The sequence below is a fragment of the Leptonychotes weddellii genome, chromosome 4 (genome assembly GCF_054177405.1).
Source record: "Leptonychotes weddellii isolate Sample4059 chromosome 4, ASM5417740v2, whole genome shotgun sequence".
NCBI lineage: Eukaryota > Metazoa > Chordata > Mammalia > Carnivora > Phocidae > Leptonychotes > Leptonychotes weddellii.
Genome location: NC_138372.1, coordinates 60,216,483 through 60,242,116, shown reverse-complemented (window position 1 = coordinate 60,242,116; position 25,634 = coordinate 60,216,483). Strand labels below are relative to the sequence as shown.

Here is a 25,634-nt window from a genome sequence, read left to right as displayed (position 1 = left end):
ATAATTAGAAAATCTTATTTCTTTAATCTTATAGGTGCCCAGAATTTTAATAATCCTATTTATTGATTCATTACACTCTCACTCATACAGAGACTTTTTAAAATTTATTTACATTTTACTCATTTGTTGGTTTTGATAGTGTAATAAGCTCATGAATTTATCATTCAGTATAAAAACTGGCACTCAGTGGATATTTTAGATATGTGCTCCCCATCCTCCATCCCATCCTCCAGCCACTCTTAAGCCAAAGTAACAACTATCAAGAGGTGTTGTTCATCACTTCCTTTCTATAGTTTTATATATTTTTAAAATCATCAATATGCATTATTCTATATTTTAATTATTTATTAACTCGATAAAGGGTTTTTCGGTATATGCAAATTTATTTTTTACTTGATATTTATGTTGCTGAAATTTATCCAGATTGTTGCATGAGGCTGCGGTTAATTCATTCTGACAACTGCATAATATTCCATTATGTGAATATCCTACAGTTGATATATCTGCTCTCATATCAATAAACCCAGAGATTGCTTCCGGTTTTTGGCCACTGTGAGCAATGCATGTATGAGCAATCTTGTACATGTGGAAAGTTTCTCTCAGGTCGTGGGAGATGCTGTGACTGCCTTACCCAGATTTTCAGGGATTCCTTTTACTGGTTGTGGCCAAAAGCTTAGACCTGCAACCTGCCCTGGAGAATTGCTCTTGGAAAATAGATGCAGCATCAGCTGAGTTGCCTGGATTGTGCCCCTTCCCCAACCCCATCTGCACCCGAGACAGCTGGGAGTCAATGAAAGTGTACAAATAGCAGCTACCTTGCGTTTAGGCAAGAAAGACTGCAGAGACATCACCTCTATTACATCCTTGTTCGGTTCCCCAGCTTTCCCTATTCTGCATCCCAACTCCCTTATAAGCTTCTCCTAGGTGCACAGGCTTAACAAAGCATTGCTCCAGAACCCCTGCCTCCTCCTGTCGAGGGAATTTGACCCAAAACAAACCTAGGGTTGTAGGGTGTAAAAAAAAGTACAATTTTACAAGACGGTGTCTGCGTTTCCAAAGAGGGTGTATTAATTTACATTCCCACTAAAATACGGAAGTTAGTGGATCCATATCTCCATCACCTAGGATTGTCAGATTTTTAGAAAATTTTTCAGTAGAATAAATATAAGCTAGTATTTAACTGTTATTTTGATATATTTTTTCATAATCACACATTTTTTATAACATGCTGGCATGTCTTTTTCACGCAGTTTTTGGTTGGTTCTTAAACCTCAAATCCCACAAAGTTCTTTGTATGTTACTGGTATTAATAATTTTTTAAAAGATTTTATTTATTTATTTATTTATTTATTTAGAAAACAAAATTATTTCTCTTTTTTTTCTAGTTAAAAATACTAGAAAAAGTAAAACTGACAAGTTAAAACTAGGAAATACTTACAATGCCTACGAATAAAAACAGATTGTTACTATCAGGGGCATCTGGGTGGCTCAGTAGGTTAAGCCTCCAACTCTTGGTTTCTGCTCAGGTCAGGATCTCAGGGTCCTGGGATCCAGACTCATGTGGGGCTCCATGCTCAGCGCAGAGCCTGCTGGAGATGCTCTCTCTCCCTCTTGGTTCTAAATAAATAAATAGATAAATAAATAAATAAATAAATAAATAAAATCTTTTTAAAAAAATATTAATACTAGTAACATACAAAGAACTTTGTGGATTTGAGGTTTAAGAACCAACTAAAAAATACGTGCAAAAGACATGAACCAGCATATTATAAAATAATTTTAACATTGTAAAATGTAATTTTTTTTTTAACAGCCACATAATTTTGTTTTGATTTTAAAAAGCTTTGCCTACCTTGGTCTAAATTTTGATATGTAGTGTGTTTTTATTATTTACTTCTGGGTAGTTTTAAATTCCCATTAGGATTTCTTCTTCAGTTATGATTTATTTAAATATTGGTGTGTAATTTCTAAGTATTCAGGAAATTTTCATGTATCTTTTGCTATGTACTTCTAACTTAATCATTTTGTAATCAGACAATATGATCTGCATATACCTATCCCATACCTATCTTAACTCAGAGTTTTCTGAGGTCTGCTTTTTGGCCTATTTACACGATCGGTATTTGTAAATGTTCCATGTAGGTTTGAGAAAAATTTTCTAGTTGTTAGATGCAGAATTTTTTTTTTATGTCCCTCAGATAAATTTTGTTGTCCTGATTTTTTATCTGTTTCTGTGTGTGTGGTTTTTTTTTTTTAAGGTTTTATTTATTTGAGAGGGAGAGAGAGAGATTGAGAGAACAAGTGGGAGGAGGGGCAGAGGGAGAAACAGACTCCTCACTGAGCAGGAAGCCCAACATGAGGCAGGACCCTGGGGTCATGACCTGAGCCCGAAGGCAGACGCTTAACCGACTGAGCCACCCGGGCTCCCTTGTCTGTTTCTTTGAAATTTAAAAAAAAAAAAAAAATTGTACTGAAATTCCCTAAATTATACTAATCTTTCTAATTTGTCCTGGAATTTTTGTTTCATATTTTGCAAAGCCTTTGTATTAATTACACATATGTTTAGAATTTTTATATTTTCTTGGTGAATTGGACATTCTGCTCTTATATAGTGACCCTCCCTGATGCTTATGATGCTCTATCCTTAATATCTCCTTCAGCCCATTTACCACATAGCAGCCAGAGTGATCCTTTTAAAATCAGAGCATGTTGCTCTTCTGTGGGAAATTGTAATGTTTGCCCTTTGACTCAGAATAAAATTCAAGACCTTATAGGAGAATTTCCCTGCTTACCCTGACAACAGCTGCCCCATTTAGCTCTTCTCTTACCACTATCCCCATTGCTCATTCCATCCAACTTATAGAAGCTTCTTCACTTTTCTCTGACTAGACTAAACATGTGCTTAGTTCAAGAGCTTTGATTGCCTGGATGACTCCTCCACGCACAACTGCGCATTTCTTTCTTTCACTTCAATCCCCTTACTGGAGCACCCTCTATAAAAAGACCGCTCACTAACAAACACACCCTTTCTCTTTGGCCTTTACCCTACTTATTGTGTTTTTAAAGAACTTTCATCATCATTTGCTTTTCTACTAATACCATAAAAGTAAGGCTTGTTATTTTCCCCTCTGATGCATTTTCTGGTCTGAATCCGTCATTTTCTTCACCCATATGTATTCCTCCTTGCCTTCTAGCCCTTATTTTTGCTGAGACCATTGTTACCATTGTTACACCTAGTATAATCCATGAACAGCAGAATTAAGAGTGTGTGATTGAATGTTGGGTTTGCCCCATGGGAGAGAAGAGAATGAACAGAGAGTATAACAGATCGATATCGTCTTTAAGACATCAGAGAACAAAATGGACATAAATTCAGGAAACTCAGTGGATCAAAAACCCTATATTGAATAATTAAATATTTTGGAGGACACAAACTGTGGCTGTCATAGGAGTGTGTCAGTCTCCCCTGAAGGGAGAACCCATTATGAGGAATATTGTCAGAGGACAGCCTCCATCTGCCATACCTTTGGGATCTACCACAATGTTCAGGATGTGGCACATTCTTGCTGGCCACTCTCATAAATTGAACATGGTGGGGGAACCAAAGCTAAGGCATTCCTGCCAATGCAGTTAAACTCTAATGGGAAATCATTGCTCTGGGACTCCCCAACAGGCTGGTCAAGATTTCCTCAGAGCTCCTTATAGTTTAGGGCTCTTCCTATCCAATCTTTTTCTTTGCCCTCACTCCTTCACAGATATCACACCCACATTACAGGCTCTCTCTGCCTACTCCTTTTGTACCTCTCCTATATATTTAATAGCCATTCCCACCCCCACCAAACCCCCCCACCCCAGAATTTATTTCACTTTTAATTGCATCTTGGTGTCTGCTTCATGGAGAACCCAAACCAACAACAAACAATAATCCTTGCTTGAGGCTGTTAAAATATAAAGCAACAGAAGTTTATTTATTTATTAAAATCTGCTGGTTATCCACTTATTCAACAAATATTTAAGAACCATTATGCATGCATATGGTTGTCTTAAGAACTACCCTGATGTTATAATTTTGAAACTGAATTAGAGCATTTCTATTTCCTGTTCATATATATGCAGTTTGTTTTGGAATCCAGAGAAAACATCTCCTATTTTTCCATTGTTTGGACCATGATTGTAAATTATCAGAATGTTACTTTATCTCTTGTGAAATGGAAGAACTTTCATTTTAAATTACCAGGCTTCGTTGACTAGTCAGGTGTGCCAGATAAAAATAGGCCATAAAAAAATAAAGAGAATCAAGTACCTAACTGTGCAATTGAAGAGTAAAATAGTAACAATGTCAAAGTAGCAGATTATATTTCTGGAATGCTAGATTCTCCAAATAATTAGAATCTGAATAAAAACACAAATCACATACCAAACTATAATCAAGGGTTTAGAATAGATTCATTAATAAAATAAAGCTTACCTTCCTTTTATGCAATAGATGTGTCCTGGAAAGTTTTATGCAAATTGAATTTGTCAAATCAAATCATGTACTAATGCTTTTTAGTAAGGGAAATTATGAATCTCTTACCAAAGAATTGTCCGGAGTTTTATACTGGCTTTGCTTAAATCAAGGTGAATTCTCAAGATGGCATATTTAAATATACTACACATGACAAATAATTAGAAAGGAAATATCTAATAATTAAATGTAAAAGTTATATCTTAGAGTCTGGACTAGTACAAATTGAAGGGGAAAATGTCCTTAGTTCAACTCAATTTCAGTAAATTTGTAAAATAATCAGTTCTTTTAAATGAATACTTCACTCATTAAGATATCTTGGCTCTTTTTCAAGTTACCTTTCCTTTCAAGTACCCAGAAAACCAAGTAAGAACAAATTTTCTTTCTATAGCATATATTAGTAGTCCCTTCTTTCCCAAGAATATTGTTATTGCAAATATATATTCCTACATGCAAAAATCAAAATACTCTGTCACCTTAGCTACCATTAATATGATGCTTTAACTTATAAAAATCCTAAATTAGATCTCATCTAAAAAAGATCCCTGAAAGAGTAAAAGATAATGAAGCGTGGTAATAGTTAGCTAGTCACTGCAGAAGAAACATGATCTTTTAGGTAATTGCCACAATTTCTAAATGCCAGAATCTGTTATTAGGTAAAATCACACTCCCCCCAACACTTCCACTGCCAAAAGAAATTAACACGTTAATTCTGTTGAATAACTTGTTTTCTATGCAATTCATTCTTATTTTCATAACAGAAACTGAACATATTACTATGGCGATTAGATGTATTCAGTCCATAAACACATCGATACGTTGATTTCATGAATAATTTTACATCTGGATAAAGATTGAAAGAAACTTTGTCCGCCCTCAGAATTTAGGAACACCAAATGGCAGCTAACAATGTCCAGACAGTGGTTTTGAAATTTCAGTTTTATAGAGGGTTTCCCAAATAGCTCTTTTTGATTTTGCAATCAGATTGCTTCAAAGGGGCAACTATTTCTCCCGAGTTCACTAAAGTACCTGTGAGCATGATCTTAATGGATCATCTCTTTATGTCTACTAATTATTCAGTTAGTTTCCCCAGGACACTGTAGCCAAGGGGTTATACTAGCTTTCCATTCAAAACCAGGGTTAATACAGAATGCACGGCAGAACTACTTTGAATTTGAAGTCACTGTTAGCCTTTCTAGCATGAAATATCATGTACCATAGACTTTGAAGTTATAGTAGCTGAATCCACATGCCTTAGTTTTCAAAATAAAAATGTAGAACTGTACAGTATCACATTGCTTCTACGTAGGGCTGAAATTCAGAAAGCCTTACAAAGAAATAATAATTAACACAAACGATTTAAAAAACTCAGCAGTATTCCAGCTGCACAGCTGCAATCGGATGGCAGAGACCCGAATTTAACTTCATATATATTCCAGAAGTTGTTCTTCATAATCCAGTCTTGACGACTGAAATTATATTAAGAATTGTTTTGATTCTTCTTTGAATATTTAATGCCTTGAGTTGATTATGTATTTATTCTTGCACATTCTATTAGAGGAAACATCGTTCTGAATCACCATTAGGAGTTTCAACCATAATGTCATTGAGTACTTGATATATCCCCATTCTGACTGGGTATGACCCATTCATCGATTCTCTTCAAGGTAGAGTCTAGAAGTTGGTTTTAGTTTGTTTAGTTTGTTTTGTTTCCTCAAAAGGGGGGGGTGTTGGTGAGGGCAGCCACAAATGTCTACTTGAAAATAGCAATTCAGAAAAGATATATTTGGCTATTCTAATGTTGCTTGGTGATTTAAGATAGAAATTGAATGTCTGCAGGACTTACTTGCAAATAAAACTTATTATGATCCCTGGAGCACTCTCAGAGGTATCAACAACCAATTCTATTCAGGAACTCAAAGAAGCTTCCTCTTCTCTCCAACCACCTGCTTAGTCCCCTTTCCTCCATTTTTGATAACTCAAGAAACAAAATTCTTTACTTATTATTTTTCTCATTACTCTTCTCTGTTTCTTCTTAATGCCGATTAAGTAATTCCTGCTTTCAACTCATTTCCCTGACTTTCTACGTGCCCAAATTGTAGCATTCTAATCTACATATAAATGCATAAGATGCTCTCTCCTAATTTTAAAGATGTTTTGATATTAGGAAAAAAATATGTTTCACACAGTTTATGTAATGATCTCCCCTTTTGTTGCAAGCATTATTTCATGCATTTCTGTAACATATATTTTAGGAAGAGCACAGAAGCCAACAATTGTGGTCCTATGCAATAAGTACTAAAATGGTAGAGATTTGAAGTGTTGGCATCTCCAAAGAGAGCACAGAGGAGGGAGCAAGTAATGTCTTCTAGGGAAATTTACAAATGATATCATCCTGAAAGCAGGCAATATTCCTGTTTACTTTTCTGTGTAGGATTTTGTAACTCCTAAATATAAGAGTTAGAAAGTAAAGAACCCAAAGAGTTCAAAATCACTTAGAGGGTGATTATAATTTCAGAGAAATATAAATGGTTTAATTCTGAAGGACTTTGGGTAGGATATTCTTTTTCTTGGTTATACTGGACATGAAGATTTAATGTAATAGAATGTGTATTAGAGTTTTGAATGTGCTAATATTATAATTCATGGGCCTGTGGAGAGCCTATGCCTAGGGAATTAAGTACGGCTGATTTGTGTTAAAGACAACTTGTAGAGTTGAGAGCTTCAGGCCAAAATGGCTGTGAAATATAATGCAATATTTCTTTTCTTTGAAAGAGGAGAAACTTCACTAAATAAGATGTGATTCTATCTTCCTCTATTCCTTCAATAACACAGTGATATCTATAAAAATCTGTTGAAGAAAATTTAGAATGTCCCTGAGTTAGTTTCACTTTCTTATTTCATCTTTAAACATATATCCTGGTTTGAATTGACTTACTCTTTTGTATGATTTGCATTCTGCATCAGTCACCTATTACTTACTTAAAAATCACTCCAACATTTAAAGGTTGACAAATATAACAAATTTTGTTATATTTTTGATCGTTCAACAATCTGAACAAGGCTCAATTGCAAGATTTTTCTGCTCCACATAGTGTTGAATATAGTTACAGGATGCTATTCATTTGGCAGATGGGCTGATCTTGAGGGTTCACAATAGCTTCACTCACATGTCTGGAGCCTTTGCAGAGATGACTGGAAGACTGGGCATACCTGGGACTGTCCACTAAAGCATCTACCCATGACCTCACCTGCATATATATTCTCAGGATCGTCAAACTTCCCGTATCGCTCTGAACTGCTTAAGGAACTATTCCATGAGAGATGGGTGGAGGATAAATTCTTCTTACAATCTAACCTTGAAAATTGCAGATTGTCACTTTTGCTACATTCTACTAGGGAATTAGACTCTATCTCTCAATAGGAAGAGTAACAAAGAATTTGCAACCATGTCTAGTCTACCACAGTCTGATGACTGGCATTGCAATTATTTATATTTCTACCATTTTCAAAATATACTCAGTGTCCTTTCAAAACCCCCAAAACTATCATCTCATTATAATACTGAGCTCAAGTTCAAATTCCAGGATTTTGATATCTAAATCGAGTCCAGCTTAGAATGTATCTAAATTCTGTTCCAGCCATATACTTCTGCTTAAAATCTATCCCAAAGCAGGGTTGCATGGGTGACTCAGTTGGTTAAGCATCTGCCTTCAGCTCAGATCATGATCTCAGGGTCCTGGAATTAAGCCCCACGTTGGGCTCCCTGCTCACCGGGGAGTCTGCTTCTCCTTCTTACTCTCCCTCTGCCCCTCCCTCCTGCTTATGTGCTCTCTCTCACACACAAAAAATAAATAAAATCTTTTAAAAAATAAAATAAAATCTATTCCAAAACATAATGACTTAAAAATATAATTATTAGTTCTCATGATTCTATAGATTTCCTGGGCCCAGTTGTGTGTTTCTCATTCAATATCTATCATGCTATAACATTCAGACAGGACCTGGGAACAGAGTTACCTAAGACCTCTTTATTCACAATTTGGTGCTTGGCTGGGAGGCTTTGAAAAACTGGGAAATGGTCACCCATATTTTTCATGTGGTCTCTTACAATGGCTTACTTGGGTGTTCTCATGGCAGAATAGTTGGACTTCTTATGTAATGGCTGACATTTCACAGAGAGAGCATTCCAAGAGACAGAGAGTAGAAAATGCCAGTCCTTTAAGACTCAGAACTGAAACCAACGCAGTGTCAACCCACCATAATCTATTGCTCAGAAGCTGCCCAGATTCAATGGAAAGGAAATACATACCACACCCACAAGATAAGTGTCAAATAATTTGTAGCCATGTCTAATCTGTCACAGTCCCAGCTCTGGTTACAAATTATTTACATTTCTTTAAATACCAAAATATGCTTATGTCCTCCAAAGACATCCTAAAGTCTTACCAAATTATAGTATAATGCTCAGGCTCAAGAATCTTGTCATCTAAATGGCTTTAAGTGTGGATGAGGCTCCCTGGGTGTGCTTTCCCTAGTACATCCCCTCATAGACTTCCACCCAATCTAAAGCCTAGTGAACTAATGAGATAAGTTATCTGACCCTCTCACACATACATCCAACAAACATTGATGAGATAGCATAGGATAACTACAATAAATACTCCATTTCTTGGGAGCAGAGAGAGAACAAGAACCAGGGGTTCATAGAAATTCTGAAATACAACTGTGCACATGTTGACAATGCATCTATTAGGAACCTCCTAATGGAACCTGAAAGTGATTCTTTGGTTCTGCTCTCTGGGTTCTTTATAATGTCCTTGAATTCACCCTTCCTTTTCCATTAAAAAAAAAAATGGCCAGTAATTTACACTATGTAGCCTTTTCATCCTGCTCTGTCTTTGTAGAAGTTTGGAATCCTAAAGCCACTTTTCTTATTGTACTATCAGTGTCTCTTTCAGTCCAAGCTGGTGGTATAATTCTCTTAAAGATTCTGTGGGTTTTCTACAAGCTTTATTGGAATTCACTCAAAAAATATACCCACACACTGCCTTGAGACAAGCCACTCTCCATCACTGGCCACCTGGGAGACCATTGTGAAATCACATCTTTAAGTTTACTAGAAATCTTTTTGTCTAAAAAAAAAGGGTCTACAAATCATACCCTTAAATCTTGTGATTATTTATAAAGAGGTTTTCATCCCCACTCTTAATTTTTTTCTTTATCCAAAGATCACATTTTACTTTGAGAATATTTTACTAAAAGAAATAGAGAGACAGTTTTAATTTCAGATCTAGCGTGTCCCAGCTCCTTTATGTTTCCTCTAAATTCTGCTGGAAGACTGAAATATTTTATCTATGGGTTACTCCTCTTTTCATATTTTATCTTAAGGACCTATAAGAAGTCAGTGGCACTTTCTATATTCTACCTGGAAATCTCTCCAGTGAGATCAATGAGTTGATTTAGTGACCTTTCTATTTTCCATCTTACTGTAGATAACAGAGCTGCCAAATTTTTGCTGCTACATAAAAGGTGTGTTTTTTGCTCTGACCTCTAAATGTTTTACTTATGGTCCTTCAATCTGTCACTAATAGTCTTTTCAAGGCTCTTCCAACTTTCAAAAAATTTCTTCCAATTTTTTCCAGCTTCTAATTGTCACCTGTGCTCAAAGCTTCCTACTTCCTGCTGCTAAATTCTGTTCTGGTTATCCATTACTGCAAAAAATAAAAATAAAAAATAAAAAACACAAAAATTAGATTAAAACAATAGTCATTCTATCATATCTCATGGTTTTATGGGTCAAGAATTAGATCAGGACTCAGAAAATTCTTCATTTACATTGCCTGAAGTTACTTGGTGCTATTCAGCTGGCAAAAGGTGGTATAGATGGTCAAATATAGTTACCCACATGTCCGGAGTCTTCACGGGGATGTTTGGAAGGCTGGCTTCTTGTGGGACTGTCTACTAAAGTACCTACAAGTGGTCTATCTAGCTTAGCAATCTTAGGATAGAAGGACTTCTTACATAGTGTCTTAGGGCTCCAGAGAGAGTACATTATAGAAGATCTGGATGAAGGGGCACCTGGGTGGCTCAGTAGATTGAGCATCTGACTCTTGCTTTCAGCTCAGGCTGTGATCTCAGGGTCTTGTGATGAAGCCCCTGATCAAGCCCTGGATGGAGCCCCAGGTCAGGCTCCATGCTCAGTGGGGAGTCTGCTTCTCTCCCTCTCCGTCTGCCCCCAACCCCTGCTTGCAGGCAGCACAGATGCACACAGGCTCTCTCTCTTCTTTTTTCTCTCTATGAAATAAATAAATAAATCTTTAAAAAATATATCTGGATAGAAATTAAAGGCTTCTAATAGCATAGCCCTAAAAATCCCAGAATGTCACTTTTATTTCACTCAATTGGTCCAAGAAGTCACTACAAACTAGATTTAAGGTGATGAAAATTATACTCCACCTCTTCATGAGAGGAGTAGTAAATAGCTTGCAGAGATCTTTAATGTACTACACATTTCTACGACACAGAACCATTTCAGAAAAAGCACATTTTGATATGGGCTTTTGGGTGTGTTTTACATGAAGGTTGTTTTGAAACTAGCAGTTAATTCTCCAAGAAATAATTCTGTTGTGTTTAAGATTCATATCATTACCTTTCATGGGGAAATTTTTTGAGTTGTAAAGTAACTAGTCTACAAATGCATTTTTAAAATCCTATCTAAATGTTTCAAGTGTGTTCAGTTATGATTCTGTTCTGAAATACAGATAATTCTTTGGAAAGATAAAATGTTATATAGGAGTAAGTGTAATGGTTTTGTTTAAAATTAAATTTGGAAAAGCTTTCCCCACTACAAAAGTAATTCATATAAGCACTGTCAAGATAAATCTATAAATTAGTTTTGATGATAAGACTATGTTATATGTGATAGAATGTGGAAACAACCCCAAATTTTACCTTTGCCAAGTCCCTGCTCTTGCCAAGTAACTTCATAGTTACTTCATAATTACTCGGTTTGGGCCAATACAATTAGAAATGACAGTGTGTCAGTTCTGTCTGGGTCTCATGAGTCTTTGCACGCTCGTATTTCTGTCACTGCCTTGAGAACATGCTAAGATTAGCTTGTCAGAGGATAAGTGACATGTGGAATATAGCTGAATTGCCCGAGTCACTCCAGCCAGAGCCAACCTAGATTAGCCAACAGTCAGCACACCCTCAGCCATGGGAGTGAGTCTGAAACCTAAAGAACTCCAAGCAGAGTCAAATCTAAATCACCAGCACACAGCCTCATCAGCTAAATAGTAAGATTGTTACTGTCACTTACTTTTGGAACAGTTGCCCATTGAGTATTATTGTAGTAAGAAAACCTGATGTAGGAATTTGTACGAGGAGTAGGGTGATGCTGCAGCAAAAATCTTAATATGTGACACCGGTTTAGGGACAGAGTGGCAGGTGAAGGCTGTAAGTACAATGAAGAGACTTTAAAAGGAAGGTGGAAAAATGCTAAGAGAGATGCCAAGGAAAGCTAAAATATGGTGGTGTGTTATGTAGTTGCAAAAACATGCGGTAAATCTCTTACCTGCTTTAACTTACAAGATTAAAAATGTAACTAATAAGTATTTAACCTTGAACACAAAGATTTCCAGTCAAAAAGTTGAAAAGAGTAGTTCTTTCTTATTAACTATATATGAAAATGTACTCCAAGAGATGAGCTCAAAGTGATACTGGAAGTGTGCAAATAGAAGGAAGGTAGAAGGGCCAGAATTTGCTAAATTGGAAGATAAAACTGTTTCTCATCTCTAACCTTTCATGCTGGACATGGCATAAGTGATTAAGCCAAATCAATGCTATGGGTCCCTTTATTATGACCTCAGAGAGGATTAAGCAGTTAATAACCCTTTCACCTGGCAAAAGGGCTTCTAGGAAATGAATGTCCTAGTTCCATAACAGCCTGTACAACCCAAGCACTATAAACAAGTCTAGAGAGAGATGCAAGTCTCAGAAAGAATAGGGAATGTGGCTTTGGATCATGAAGTGCACTGGACTAACTATTTAAAATCCACTCAACATTTTTGACAGAGATGAATTGGTGGAAGGACAATCCAGCTGATCGAAACCGGACTGAGATTTTGCAAAATGTAAATAGATCTTTAGAACCCTAAATGTATATGACCCGAAAACAAGCTTTGGATGATCTTCATAGAGTAAATTTCCCAACTGTCTTTAGATGTACCAAAGGAGCTCATGGAAAATAAAAAAATATCCCAGAGAGTAGAGCTAAAGGCTGTAGAGAATAACAGAATGAAAAGCTTTTCTTAGGTATCAGAACTGACCTAAGAACATTCTCCAAGCCCAAAATAGAGGGCCTGGCTATCTTTACACAGTGCAATTTCAGAATTTTGAGATGAGTGACCCCTAAAGAGCCTCAGATTCTTTGTCTTTGTAAAGAGCAGCATTTATTGTTATCACCCTGCTGCTGTTTCACCACCTATATGCTGGGTGTGTGTGAAACAGAAAACTTGTCTTCTTTGTTTCATAAGACACCAGATTAAAAGTAGCTACATTCAAATTGATGTAGATCACAAGATCCTGGAGTTGGAGCTTACGTGTGATCAGATGAGGGCTAAGTATATTTTGCATAAGGGACAGATATGAATAATTGTGGCATTAAGAGCAGACTGGGGCCTTGAATAATGGCTCAAATCCTTCAGCTCTCTGGACTTTTACTCTTTGACATATGAATTTGTGGTGATCTTTCTCTCTGACTCTTGGCTCACCCACGTCACCTGTTTTGACCAACAGAACTGTAAGACCAAAACTCAAGAGGCCTTACAGGTTTCTGTTTTCTCTCTTGAACTGCTACCATCACCCCGAAGACATGCTCAGTAAGACCAGAGATACATGGAGGAGAGCTGAGTCCCCCTAGTCTCACAAACTGAGACCGGCCTATACCAGCAGGTAACATCAAGCTCATCCCCAAACACCTGAATGAGCCCAGCTGGGACCTGACAATTGCCTAGATAAGCCAAATAGGAATGATATTCTGAGTTTGTACACTTAGTAAATGCTTATTGTTTTAAGACATTGAGATTTAAGGTCGTTCTTTAGTGTTTTATGTCAGTAGATATTTGATACATTACCTTTAAAACTGTTTATAAAATATTTCAGGCAAACATAAAAGTACTGGCAATTGTAAAACTAAGAGCTGTATATCTAACCAACCAACATAAGAAATAAATATTCCAAATACATTTGAAGCTTCTGTGTATAACTTACTATCAAATTCCTTTTCTTTTCTATACTCCAGAGATAACAATCTCACTTTTTATTATCCTTAAACATTCTCATAATTCTACTATGAAAGTATTTTTCTGTAAACAAAATATAGCATTGTTTCTCATTTTTTAAAAATATTATGTGATGGTAACAATCTTTATCATCTGCAGTGGCTTTTTATACTCAACATTATATATTTTTAGTGTTTACCATTTTAAAACACATTGCCCCAGTTCAAACATTTTCATTGTTGTATTACTTTATATGGCTATGCTACAATTTATTAAAGCATTTTCCTCTATATGGATATTATGTTATTTTAGGCCATTGGACATCATTTTGAATACTGGCTGGATATAGGAATTCGGTTTCAAATTTTATATCCTACTGTTCTGAGTTACTAAAGCAATGAAAAGTCCTTACACCAGCATATATTTTATTCACGCTTCAGAATTTGTCTCATGTATTCAGCTAACAAACACCAAATGTAATACTATTTATGTTGACATATTCCATACTTCACAACTCTGCAAAACTAGCAAAGTTCTTATAAACATAGATTGGCTTCAACCACCAGGAACATTCAGAAACATTTTTAAATAATATATAACTATTTTGTATAGACTTACTCAATGTGCTATCAATCCTGAAAAACAATTTGCATTATTTGCTCACAAGAAGAATCAAAACAGACTCTTCAGCATTTCACTTTTTCATCTTGGCCTGGGATCATTGCTTTAGGTGTGAATTAGAACACAGAGAAGTATCTATGTGAGACTGGCTAACGTCCTGGACTAAGAAGGCATTATTGTGATTTCAAGTGCACAACAAAAGCCTCTTAAATGGATAATCGTAAAGATCTATAAATAAAATTAAATTAAACATTTATTTTATTATTCAGAATATCTCAGTAATTCTACATGGCGCTTGCTTCTCCTAAGTAGATACAAATATGTTATTTTTACAAAGCGATTCATGTGTACTGAAGGAAGCTATTATTTCAATAAGCTCAGGAACATTAAAGGCAATATATTCAAATGAAATTTTGTGACCCATGCTCCTGACGATGCCAGTGCTGCAGATTGTTGATTTATCTTAATATCAAAATACTTATGTTGAAAATATTTGCACTCCATTTCATTCACTACTAAGTTTGATTTTCAAACATGAGAAAATCTAAACTGTCTAGACAGCCCTATACTAATGAATCCTATAGATTACCTCCTTTGTCTCAAAATAATACTATTAGAAAGGATTCAGACCCTTATTTTTTAACAGACCAAAGACTGACCTAATTTAACTGTCCTTATTTTTCATTGTAACAACAGTTCTTATTTCCATCATCGTAGTATCATTTTTAAGACTTGAGGACTCAGAAGAACTGAGGAAAGAGTTTACATTAATTATCAAGAATTTCTTTAGAAAACATGTAAAAAGCAATGAGAATGTGTTCACTTTTTGATTAAAAGGGTTTAAAAATAGATTTTACACTACTTGAATCATGCTTAATTGTGTCAACTTGCTACACTCTGTCTCAACTCAGTTTTAGAGCTATGCCCCATCTATTTCACTTTTGCTTTTTTGTTCTTTTTAAATTATGACAATTTTAAAGCAATGCCATTTTCTCTCATTCATTTGGCTATTAAATAATATTGTATAAAGATTTTTTCCTAGTGCTATTTGAACTCTTATTTCTATAAAAACTTCATATTTAAAAAAAAAAATCTATGTAAACACCACTACAAGTAGGTGTTACCTGCAAATTTCAGTATAATAATGTGTCTGAATCACATTGCAAATCATCAAACATTAAGTCAGACCACCCATCCACAAGTTGAAGTCTATGGATTTTTAGTCTCTACGTATTCTCCATTCAAAAACAAAACTTAAAGCAACCACTTACTGTTTAGTTTGATTTCACAAGTAATGCATTAATATTGGTTAGCAAAACAGAATTTAAGGGTTTAATGTGGTGAAAAATTGTCTTCGTATTTTAATTCAAATCTATTCTTCTAAAGTTATACATGTTCCTACGGTGACTATTTGAGATTCCGTTATGCAACAAACCACCCCAAATTTACTGGCTTAATACAAACTTAATTTCTTATTGCTCACAACTGCCTGGGTTGGCGGAACAATATTTCTGTGGTCCCACCTGGACTCACTCATGCAGCTGCATTCAACTCTGAGTCAACCAGCAGCTGAGCTCCGCTGGGATCGCTGAAACAGGTGAATCTTTCTTCCCAGGTGGTCTTTCAAGGAGGCTCCATTGATTCCTTCAGATCACAGTCATCTCGGAGCTTCAAAAAGGCTAGGCTGGCTAGGCAACTGGCGGGGTCCAGTGAAAGTGAAAATTTGGGGCCTCTGGTTTAAAATTTTTTAAGAGTTTAAAGATGACAGCAGCAGAGCATTGAACCAAGGGCGGGCCCTTCTGAGTAGGGACTAATCACATAGATGATTAGTACAAAGATAGATATTAGATAGATAGATGATAGATGATAGATAGATGATAGTGATAGGTAGATGATAGAGATGTTAGATAGACCTTTATTTTTTGTTGTTATTTTATATATTTATTTTTATATATTTATTTTATATATTTAATGCTGCATGCCCAGAAGCCAGCCCTGGAAAAGGCAACGGTGGGAGCTACGAAATGACCTGGGGCCCGGGATGTTAGGTCACGTGAGTCACACGGGCCGGATTCTATGGGCCAAGAAGAAGCCCAACACCAGCCCATACTCAAAAGGGGTGGACAGGAATGGGGAGAATGTGTGATTATATTTTGCAGTCTACCACGAGAGAGGTTTTAATTCTGCCCGTTCTTAAATCATCTAGTCGTTCTCAGCATTTTTGTCCATTTCAACAAAGATAATCAATCTTTAAAATTTTTAATTAAATTATTTAATAGTCAGATGCAGTCTGCTATTTCCAACCCTGTTTACTTAATTTTCAGAATTTGATTAACTAGGAGGTAAGGTTGAAAATAAATAAGGAGGGGCGCCTGGGTGGCTCAGTTGGTTAAAAGACTGCCTTCGGCTCAGGTCATGATCCTGGAGTCCCGGGATCGAGTCCCGCATCGGGCTCTCTGCTCCGCGGGGAGCTTGCTTCTCCCTCTGACCCTCCCCCCTCTCATGTGCTCTCTCTCTCTCATTCTGTCTCAAATAAATAAATAAAATCTTTAAAAAAAAAAAAAAAAGAAAAGAAATAAGGAAATACAATCATTAAAAACATCTATAGACTGAAAAGAAAAAATATATTTGGAAGGAAAAAGGGGAATTTTAAGGAATCATCAAGGATTAGTATTATAGAGATGTATGCCAGATAGTGTACTATGTACAAACGCACCTGGGTGGGTGGGTACAGCGCTATCACATTTCAACAAAACAGACCCATGGAGTCCCCAGGTCCAGTGTAAGCCCCTGGAAAGCACTGGAGTACTCTATAGCTCAAATGAGAATTATCCTCCAATTGCGCAAAATAAATCAGGCTGTGAACACGCATTTCTGACCTATAGTGAAAAGGAACTAGTTTGCTTTAAAGATAACAAAGAAAGACTTCATAAGCCAAGACCTTTAAATCTAAGGAAGAAAGGGGACCAGGGTGCTGTCATTTTCACTGTGGGCCACCCACGTCCTTAGAGCAGCAGTGCTAAGGTCACTGGGCTAGGATTAGCAATAAAAGTCTGCTTTATAACCTTGAGAGATTCATTTTCCCACCAACGCTTGGGTGTTTTCGTTATTTTAATAGTGTCTTCTGATTTTATTAACTTCTCTTGAAATGCAGCCTTCCCTTTGAAGGAAATGGGTCGAATTTCTCCATCAATTCTGATCTTTCAGCGACATTCTATTATAACGTCTCTATGCTCTCGTTCTAAACTTGCATTGTCTTCCTTTACCGATGCCTGAAAACATTTAGGAGGATGGTTGTTTTTAGCCCTTATAATGCCGTCTTCGTCTTATTTGTATGAGATCGAAACATTTGTTTAACAGAAAGGAAATGGACATGATATATTTGGTTGTAAAATGCGATCACCGTAGAGACCTTGCTGGCCCTATTCCTAGGAGGGAGTCAAAAAGTTTAGTAACTGAAAGCTGCAGAAGGTTTCCTGGTGTCTTCCAATAAGCTTTTTGTTGTTACTGCAATTTTTCCACTTGAGAAAGACACATGAAAGAGGAAAGGAGAGCAGTGATGTGTGTTTCCAACTTCAGGGTAATTGAGGGACTGGATTATTCTGCTGAGAGTGCATCAAAGAGAAGAAAACCCATTACCTGATGGGGGCAAAGAACCCAGGGAGAGGCCAGATTGCCAGAAGTATGGTGCTCACAGCACTGAAAGTGATCGTGAGACAGGGTCCCCCGCAGCTGCAGACAGAAGGATCCTTCCCTGCCCCTGCGCTGAGCATGAGTGAGGCTGAGGACATGGAACAGGCCAGGCTTCGTGGGAATTTTCAGCTTTCCATATGCTATCGACTACTGCCAGGCTGCATTATGTTAATTAAACCTCTTCCTCCAAAGCGGTTATTACAAAAGAGGTCTGCCGGTGTCCAGCTTAGTGTGCAAGCCCAGGAAGAGAGGATGGGGGCTCTGCCAAGAGATGAGGGCCAGCCCAACCACCAGGACCTGGGCATTTGCAGGAAAGTATACTCAAAACAAGATGAACAGGTTTCTGTACTTTTAAATGAGACAGTGAGCTCAGTCCCCAAAATAGCACTGTGAGTAGTAGATACCTTGGAGCCAAATTTCCTAATTACAATAGTCTCAGATGACCCTGCGTCTCCTGCCAAGGACACCAGTGGAAAAGAGTAGATGAGTGCTTTCCTCTGTGGGGCTACTGTGCCTTTATATTCCTCTTTCCCCCGTGGTGTTGTCTGAATTGGCAGTTTTCACACTGGCACTGAGAGAAGAGAGTAAGATTCTGAAGAGTCTTTATGAGATCCCAACTCTGTAAAATAATGACAAAGATAACTTCTCTACATGACTGCACTTAGATGATTAGTACAAAGATAGATATTAGATAGATAGATAGATAGATAGATAGATAGATAGATGATAGATGATAGATAGATGATAGATGTTAAATAGATGATAGTGATAGATAGATAGATAGGTAGATGATAGAGATGTTATATAGACCTTTATTTTTTGTTGTTATTTTATAAGCCTGGAGGAACATGAACTTCTGAACATGAGTTGTGGTAGTGGGTCAGAGGTGATACAAAAAAGGAGAGAAGAAAAACAGAGGTGAAAGAGAAAACAAAACACTCCTTTTTCAAAGTTCCAAGCATGTATATAATTTGCTCTAAGTGTTGTATATACATAAAATTATGTGAGCATGTATCTTCAAGGACAAAATGTAAAGAACCTCATGTAGTCTGAAACATTGATTCTTAGAAGAATGCAAAGTTATTTCTAGACTCTTTCATGTTAATTTCTGAACAGCCATTAATAGTTACATTTATCGGGGCCAAATAAATGTCAGGCGCCATTGAAATCATGAGGCCCAGCAGCCTCTTTCCCCATTACTTCTCTCACCACAGCATGAAAGCAAGAGAATAGTATGTGGCACCATGGGGGAAAGACAAGAGGTTTTTCACGGTGGACCCAACCCTATCAAATAATGTGTACCAGCAGTGGGAATGGGGGACACTTTCCTAGTAGAGATGAAGGATGGAGATGTTCATGGATCCACACTTCAAACATGAAAGATAGAAGTTTCTAACCATGTCCTGGACACACACACACATCCACACATTCGCATCCTTGCTTTCCTAGATAAAATGGTCTCAAAAAAGTCATGATTTTTAAAATATAAAATAATTCAGGTATTATTTGATTCTCATAACTTTTCATTTTCTTAACACATTTATTTCTGGGCAATGCAAAGTAGGATTGCCTTTTTACAGCAATTTATTAATTGCCCAGAATATCATTCTTCTCAAATATGTACCCACTTTGTTTTTATTCTCTCTCTAGTCTCCACGATGCTGCTGAAGATGGTAATCTGACTCTTGGCTATTCTGTAAAAAATTAGTTTGATGTCGGGAACCCAATACTATTCTCCTTTCCCTGGCAAAGCTCCCAATGAGATCAATCAGAGCTTTCCTTCTGACCTAAGGAGAGAGCAGTTGGGTCCCAATGCAAGAGAAAATGTGGGCAAACATGCCCAGCTGTTTGATCACCATCGATTGCTCAAACATGGTTAGGAGCATTTGAGTCCCTTTAAGTCCCACTGGGAAGCTGACCTTAAATTCAGGCTGCAGAGAGCGTCAGGAAGAGAGACCTGCTTTGGAAATATTCCACATCCTTTTTACTTCAGTATTTCTGCAGCCACTTTTTTTTTTTTTAATTTCTCATGAATTCTTCTGATTCTATCATGAGGATGAAATTTAGATACATTCGCTGGGTAGATGAAGATGGCACTCAGGATGGCTAGAATTGATGAAAAGCAGGCAGGGGGCGGAGGGGGTAGTGAGCATTTACATGGGGAGATGAAAAAACTTTCCCATGAATATTTTGTCCTAGGATCCATAATTACCACAATCAATAGAGAAACTACAACAACATAATCTAGTAAATTATGGGTTTAATCTCCAAAGCATTTTTTAATATTTTCCAAGTAAACAAACTAAGCCTACCTGACTTGGAATTTTCTCTATCATATGCTATTATAGAACAAAAATATTTACCAGAAACAAAGTTTCAAATGTAATATTTGAATTATGGCTTGAATCATTTTTCTTTAGTCATGTAAAAGCACCATCAGGAGCAACTATATTATAAAGTATTCCAAGAGTGAAAGCTTGCTTTCTCTTTAATATATAACATATACATATAGATATTTCTCTTTAATATATTTAATATATATTATTGCTGATGATGATACTTTATTCACTTTGCATTACAGAAGTTGTTATTTATCAACAGGATTTTCTGTGGATATTTTTCTCTAAGGTTGACTAAAAGAACAGGCTTAAATTTCTGTGTTTAATGAGCTTCTGTTGAAATGTAAGGGGTTTATGGAATTTTATTTTTTATTGTAGTAACAGCACTTAACATGGTATTTACCCTTTTAACAGATTTTTCAGTGTATGATACAGTAATGTTATCTATAAAAATATGTTGAATAGCAAATCTTCAGAATTTACTTATCTTGCATAACTGAAATTGTATACCTGTAGATTAGTAACTCCATACTTTGCCCTCACTCCAGCACCTGGCAACCACTTTCAATTCATTGCTTCTATGAGTTTGACTATTTCAGATACTGCATAGATGTGGAATCATTCTGTGTTTGTCCTTTTGTGACCAGATTGTTTCACTTAGCATCATGTCCTCCAGATCCATCCATGTGGTTGCCCTCTTGCAGGATTTTTTTTTCTTGAGGCTGAATTCTAGACAGAGGTTTGAATAATGATGGAGAAACAGTAAAGGTAACAATTATTGATTAAGAAGCGGTCAGGAACATTACACAAAGATTGACAGAAGGACAAATAAAATACTCTGGGGGCATAGATCAAAGGTGTCTGAACAGAAAGGAGCTCTCTCTTGACTTCGGGACCGGTTCTTCAAGCAGTTTGGGTTTTTGCTAGATTTTGTGGTTTGTCAGCCTGAGGTCTATGGCTTTGAAGTCTGTTATTCCTGAGTCTTGATGAACACATGGTGTTGCTGGGAAATACCTTACCGGAGAAAGGGCACACATGCAAGTACTGGGAAAGATATGGTTCTGAGATGGAATATAATGATTCATTAATAATCACAGAAAATGAATCTGAGGCATCCAGTTCATCTCCTTGCCATTTCAAGATTTTTCTCTCCATTAAGATACTCATAGTAATATAAACAAGTAATATTGTGTTTTGGTAGTTCACATTTTAATACATTTATATTCCATTTTCTATTTCACTAGTTGTCATGTATATTCCTATTGTTTTCATATTTCCCTTTCTGCCAGTAGTGTTTTTTTAATAAGCTTCTTCTTATAAAGTCAATTCTAAAAAGTTTTGGTATTCTATATAATCAATTTTCCGTAGTTCTGTAATGGTTGCTTCACAACATCCTATGGCTGGTTTTATTGCCTTTGTTTTCATTTGTAAAACTATCATAGGAATTGAAAATATAAATGCACATGTAGAGTTTTTCATATCACTGCAAAGATTTAAATTTGGAATTTTTGCAGAGTATTTTATAAAAGCATGGCAATATGATCAGAGAGTTAAAGGATGGTGGTTTTCTGATGGAGTATTGTTTTTGTAAAGCAAACTTATAAATGGATACTCGATGACCTGAGTGATCATATTTCTGGTTAATAATCAGGTTTCTGGTTTTCCCAGCATCATCATTGCCTGCTGGAGCTAGTCACAAACGTAGTATCTAATAGTATTCTCAAATTATCTAAAAAATTAAGAAAATATCAATCAATGAAATATTCTAGTATTTTGGTATTTTTATCAGTTTATTTTTAAAGACAGAAAAAACAGAACACGTTGTGAATACAATAAATTAAAGTAGTGAAATCTTTAACTTCCTCACTGATTTTCTATCATTGGAAATGCACACACACACACACACACACACGCAAACAAATGAAAATTAGAGACAAGAAAAGTCTGGAACATACAATGTTGCAGAAAAAAATACATTACAGACAGAACTGTTCTTAGAAACTTTTAGTATCTGGCACTATCCTTTTGGGTACAAGATTACAGGCCATTGGTTCTTGACCCTACCAATTCAATACCTCTCTTACATAACAAATATTTTTATAGGGCCACTTTTACTCTCCCAATATGAAATTCACAGTTATTATCATCTATCAATACACAATTCAAAAACATAAATCATTAATGGAGAAAAGTTAATTTATAACAAAATATTATACATTCAATCTGTACATTTTAGACATGACTGTGCAAGCCGTAATAATGAAATAGGTAAATGCTCACTCCTATAGGTATCATCGCTGTGAATGCTACCGATAAAAATGCAAAAAAGCGCCTGGGTGGCTCAGTTGGTTAAGCGAATGCCTTCGGCTCAGGTCATGATCCCGGAGTGCTGGGATCGAGTCCCACATCGGGCTCCCGGCTCAGCGGGGAGCCTGCTTCTCCCTCTGACCCTCTCCCCTCTCATGCTGTTTCTCTCTCTCTCTCTCTCAAATAAATAAAATCTTTTTAAAAATGCAAATTGATTCATTTTTGTTGTACCGTTGCTTCAGAACCCAGAGAAACACAATGCCATTGGTGATGTGATTGTGAGAAATGGCGAACCACTCTTGGTAAAGTTTTTAACATAACCAAGTACCATCTTTCCTCAATTTAAACAGTAGTTGCAAGATGAAAAAAATCTGCGTGTACTAAAACGATTCACAAAAATACTTGATTTTCTTAGGCTTGGTTATTAACAGGTCTTTCCCTTCCGTGAAGACTCAGTGGAGCATTAAAGAAAGTCAGACAGGGCCATTCGACCAGTCCTTGTGCAGGACTTCTCTGTACACCTCCAGAGCTTCCGGCATCCCTGGCAATTGCCTACTAAATGATAAGAGGTATCCTTCCACTTGCCATAAGAGCAAAATGCCCTACCACATTTTCCGAACAACCTCCAAGGGATGGTATGTCCGGTTAAGAACCACTACTCTAAGTAAATCACATTGTATCTGTTTGCTACTAAGACCAAAGCTTCGGGCGCCTGGGTGGCTCAGTTGGTTAAGCGACTGCCTTCGGCTCAGGTCATGACCCTGGAGTCCCGGGATCGAGTCCCGCATCGGGCTCCCTGCTCAGCGGGGGGGCCTGCTTCTCCCTCTTCCCTCTTGTGCTGTCTCTCATTCTCTCTCTCAATAAATAAAAAAAATCTTAAAAAAAAAAAAAAAGACCGAAGCATCGTTCTAAACAATGGCAACAACAAAGTGAAATCACTGTAAAAGAGAATCTCTGAACCTCCCTGTTTTTCTCTTGCTCTTAGTCCACGAGCCTCAAGTAAGATGGAGAGAAGCGCATCTACACTCACATTCTACTTCCTTTGACTTCGGAGAGGTGAGTGCTTGCTATCACTGGACCCAAACGTCTTGCCTACGACAATCACGGTTCCTCCATTTTTTTCCATTTTTTCAGAGCTCAGCTAGCCACAGGAGGGGTTTATGGATAATCAGAAAATTTGAACCTGGAGATAAACTTACCCCCATTAACTGTGTGACTTCAATAACAAAAGCTAACGCTGAAAGGAGCTACGGACCACTGTGCCAGGCGCTGTTCTAAGCAGAGGTATAGATATTCATGCGTTTTATTCTCACAACCCTATGAGGAAGGTGCAGCCGGCACCATTTTATAAATGAGGAAACTGAGGCATAGCCTAAAATCACATGGCTGGAAAGTGGTAAAGCAGGGCTGAAAACCTGGCAGTCTGGTGCCAGAGCCCACGTGCTTCACTACTTGTGTTGTCCTCTTTCTGATGCACATGAGGAAAGGAGTGAAACGGATAGTTATGAACTAGTTGTTTGTCTACAAGTTTTAGAGTTTTATTGTTGTTGTTATTTTCTTTCTTTTTTTTAATGTCCGATGATGTAATTACTCCCTTCTTCTGTTTCAGCTGCCTCCTCAAATTACGACTGTTGTTCTAAGATCATATCAGAAGCCCCTAAAGCATAGGTCCCTGGAAGTTAAGTCTGAGCTTGCTGGTCCTGGGGATGACTGATTTTATACTTATGGAGACTTCCAGAATATGCATTGGCACATTGTGTTTCTGCTCATAAATCTTGGCTCTCCACTTTTCCAGCTTTAATTAAATTGTCTAAGGAACATTTTTATTTCCCTGATGCACCCTAGCACAGTAAATTTATAGGTATTTAGCAAGTCCAGAAATATCATGGCTCAGAAATTATAGTAGTCCAGGTTATAAGTTCTTTGAGGGCAGATAATGGGTTTGTTCTAGTTAGCACTTTGTCTCCTAGCATGGTCCTTAAAACCAAGTAGGAGTTCAATACTGATTGTTAAATAAATGAATTTAAAAAATGAACTGTAGGGGTGCCTGGCTGGCTCAGTCAGTAGAATGTGAGGCTCTGGATCTCAGAGTCATGAGTTCGAGCCCCATGTTGGGTGTAGAGATTACTTAAATAAATAAACTTAAAAAAAATGAATTGTGTATAAGATTTGAGAAAATAACTTGGTTTGAATTTACTTATCCTGATACTATTGTTATGGCCACTCTCTCTTCTGGATCCAATTCTTTCACCTTTTACCATTATTATCATTCTAACTGGTCAACATTTTATGGTTCTCTGTCATATGTGATCCAACTTATCCTGGCCCACAGCTCCTTGAATTAAATATTGCATTGAATTTGTATGGAAATCACCCTTTAAAAAATCTGCAAGACTGTTTTCATTATACAGAATTATTGTTGGCTGCATATTTATCATGGAAATCAAACTATATAATAATCATGCTGTATTCTAAGCATATTTTTTTTTTACTACAATAAGGCTCTGCATTTGGAGAAGTTATTCTACAACCACTGAAAGAAAAAAAAAAGGAACATTTATATATATAAAGGTCAAAATTGTAAGCCAAGTATTCAAAAACTATTTCTTTCATTTATATAATTTTTATATGAAAACCAGAACAGAAAACACTTAGAGTCTATAAAACATTCCTTGCATCATTAAATTGGCATACATTTGTAAAGGTTCACCTTTCATTGCGGTGATATTTAATGTGGGATGATGTGGCATGCAGCCCCAACAGAGATTGTCCTCCACAGCATGCATTTTGTGGGAAAGCATAAAGATGTAAAGTGACAAAAAATTTGGTTATAAAATATGTACATACAACAGTAAAATAAAGTGAATTAATCTTTTAACTATT

At 36.6% G+C, this 25,634-nt stretch overlaps 1 long non-coding RNA gene across 1 annotated transcript in view; it reads left to right on the top strand.

Annotated features, from left to right (window-relative positions):
• The window catches only part of LOC145721112 (uncharacterized), a 30,364-nt gene extending 5,032 nt beyond the window's left edge, over positions 1-25,332 (top strand). The window contains exons 2-3 of the long non-coding RNA XR_014144577.1: positions 23,886-24,035; positions 24,361-25,332. This is a non-coding gene — a long non-coding RNA (uncharacterized LOC145721112). The remainder of the gene's footprint in view (positions 1-23,885; positions 24,036-24,360) is intronic.
• Positions 25,333-25,634: the final 302 nt, after the last annotated feature.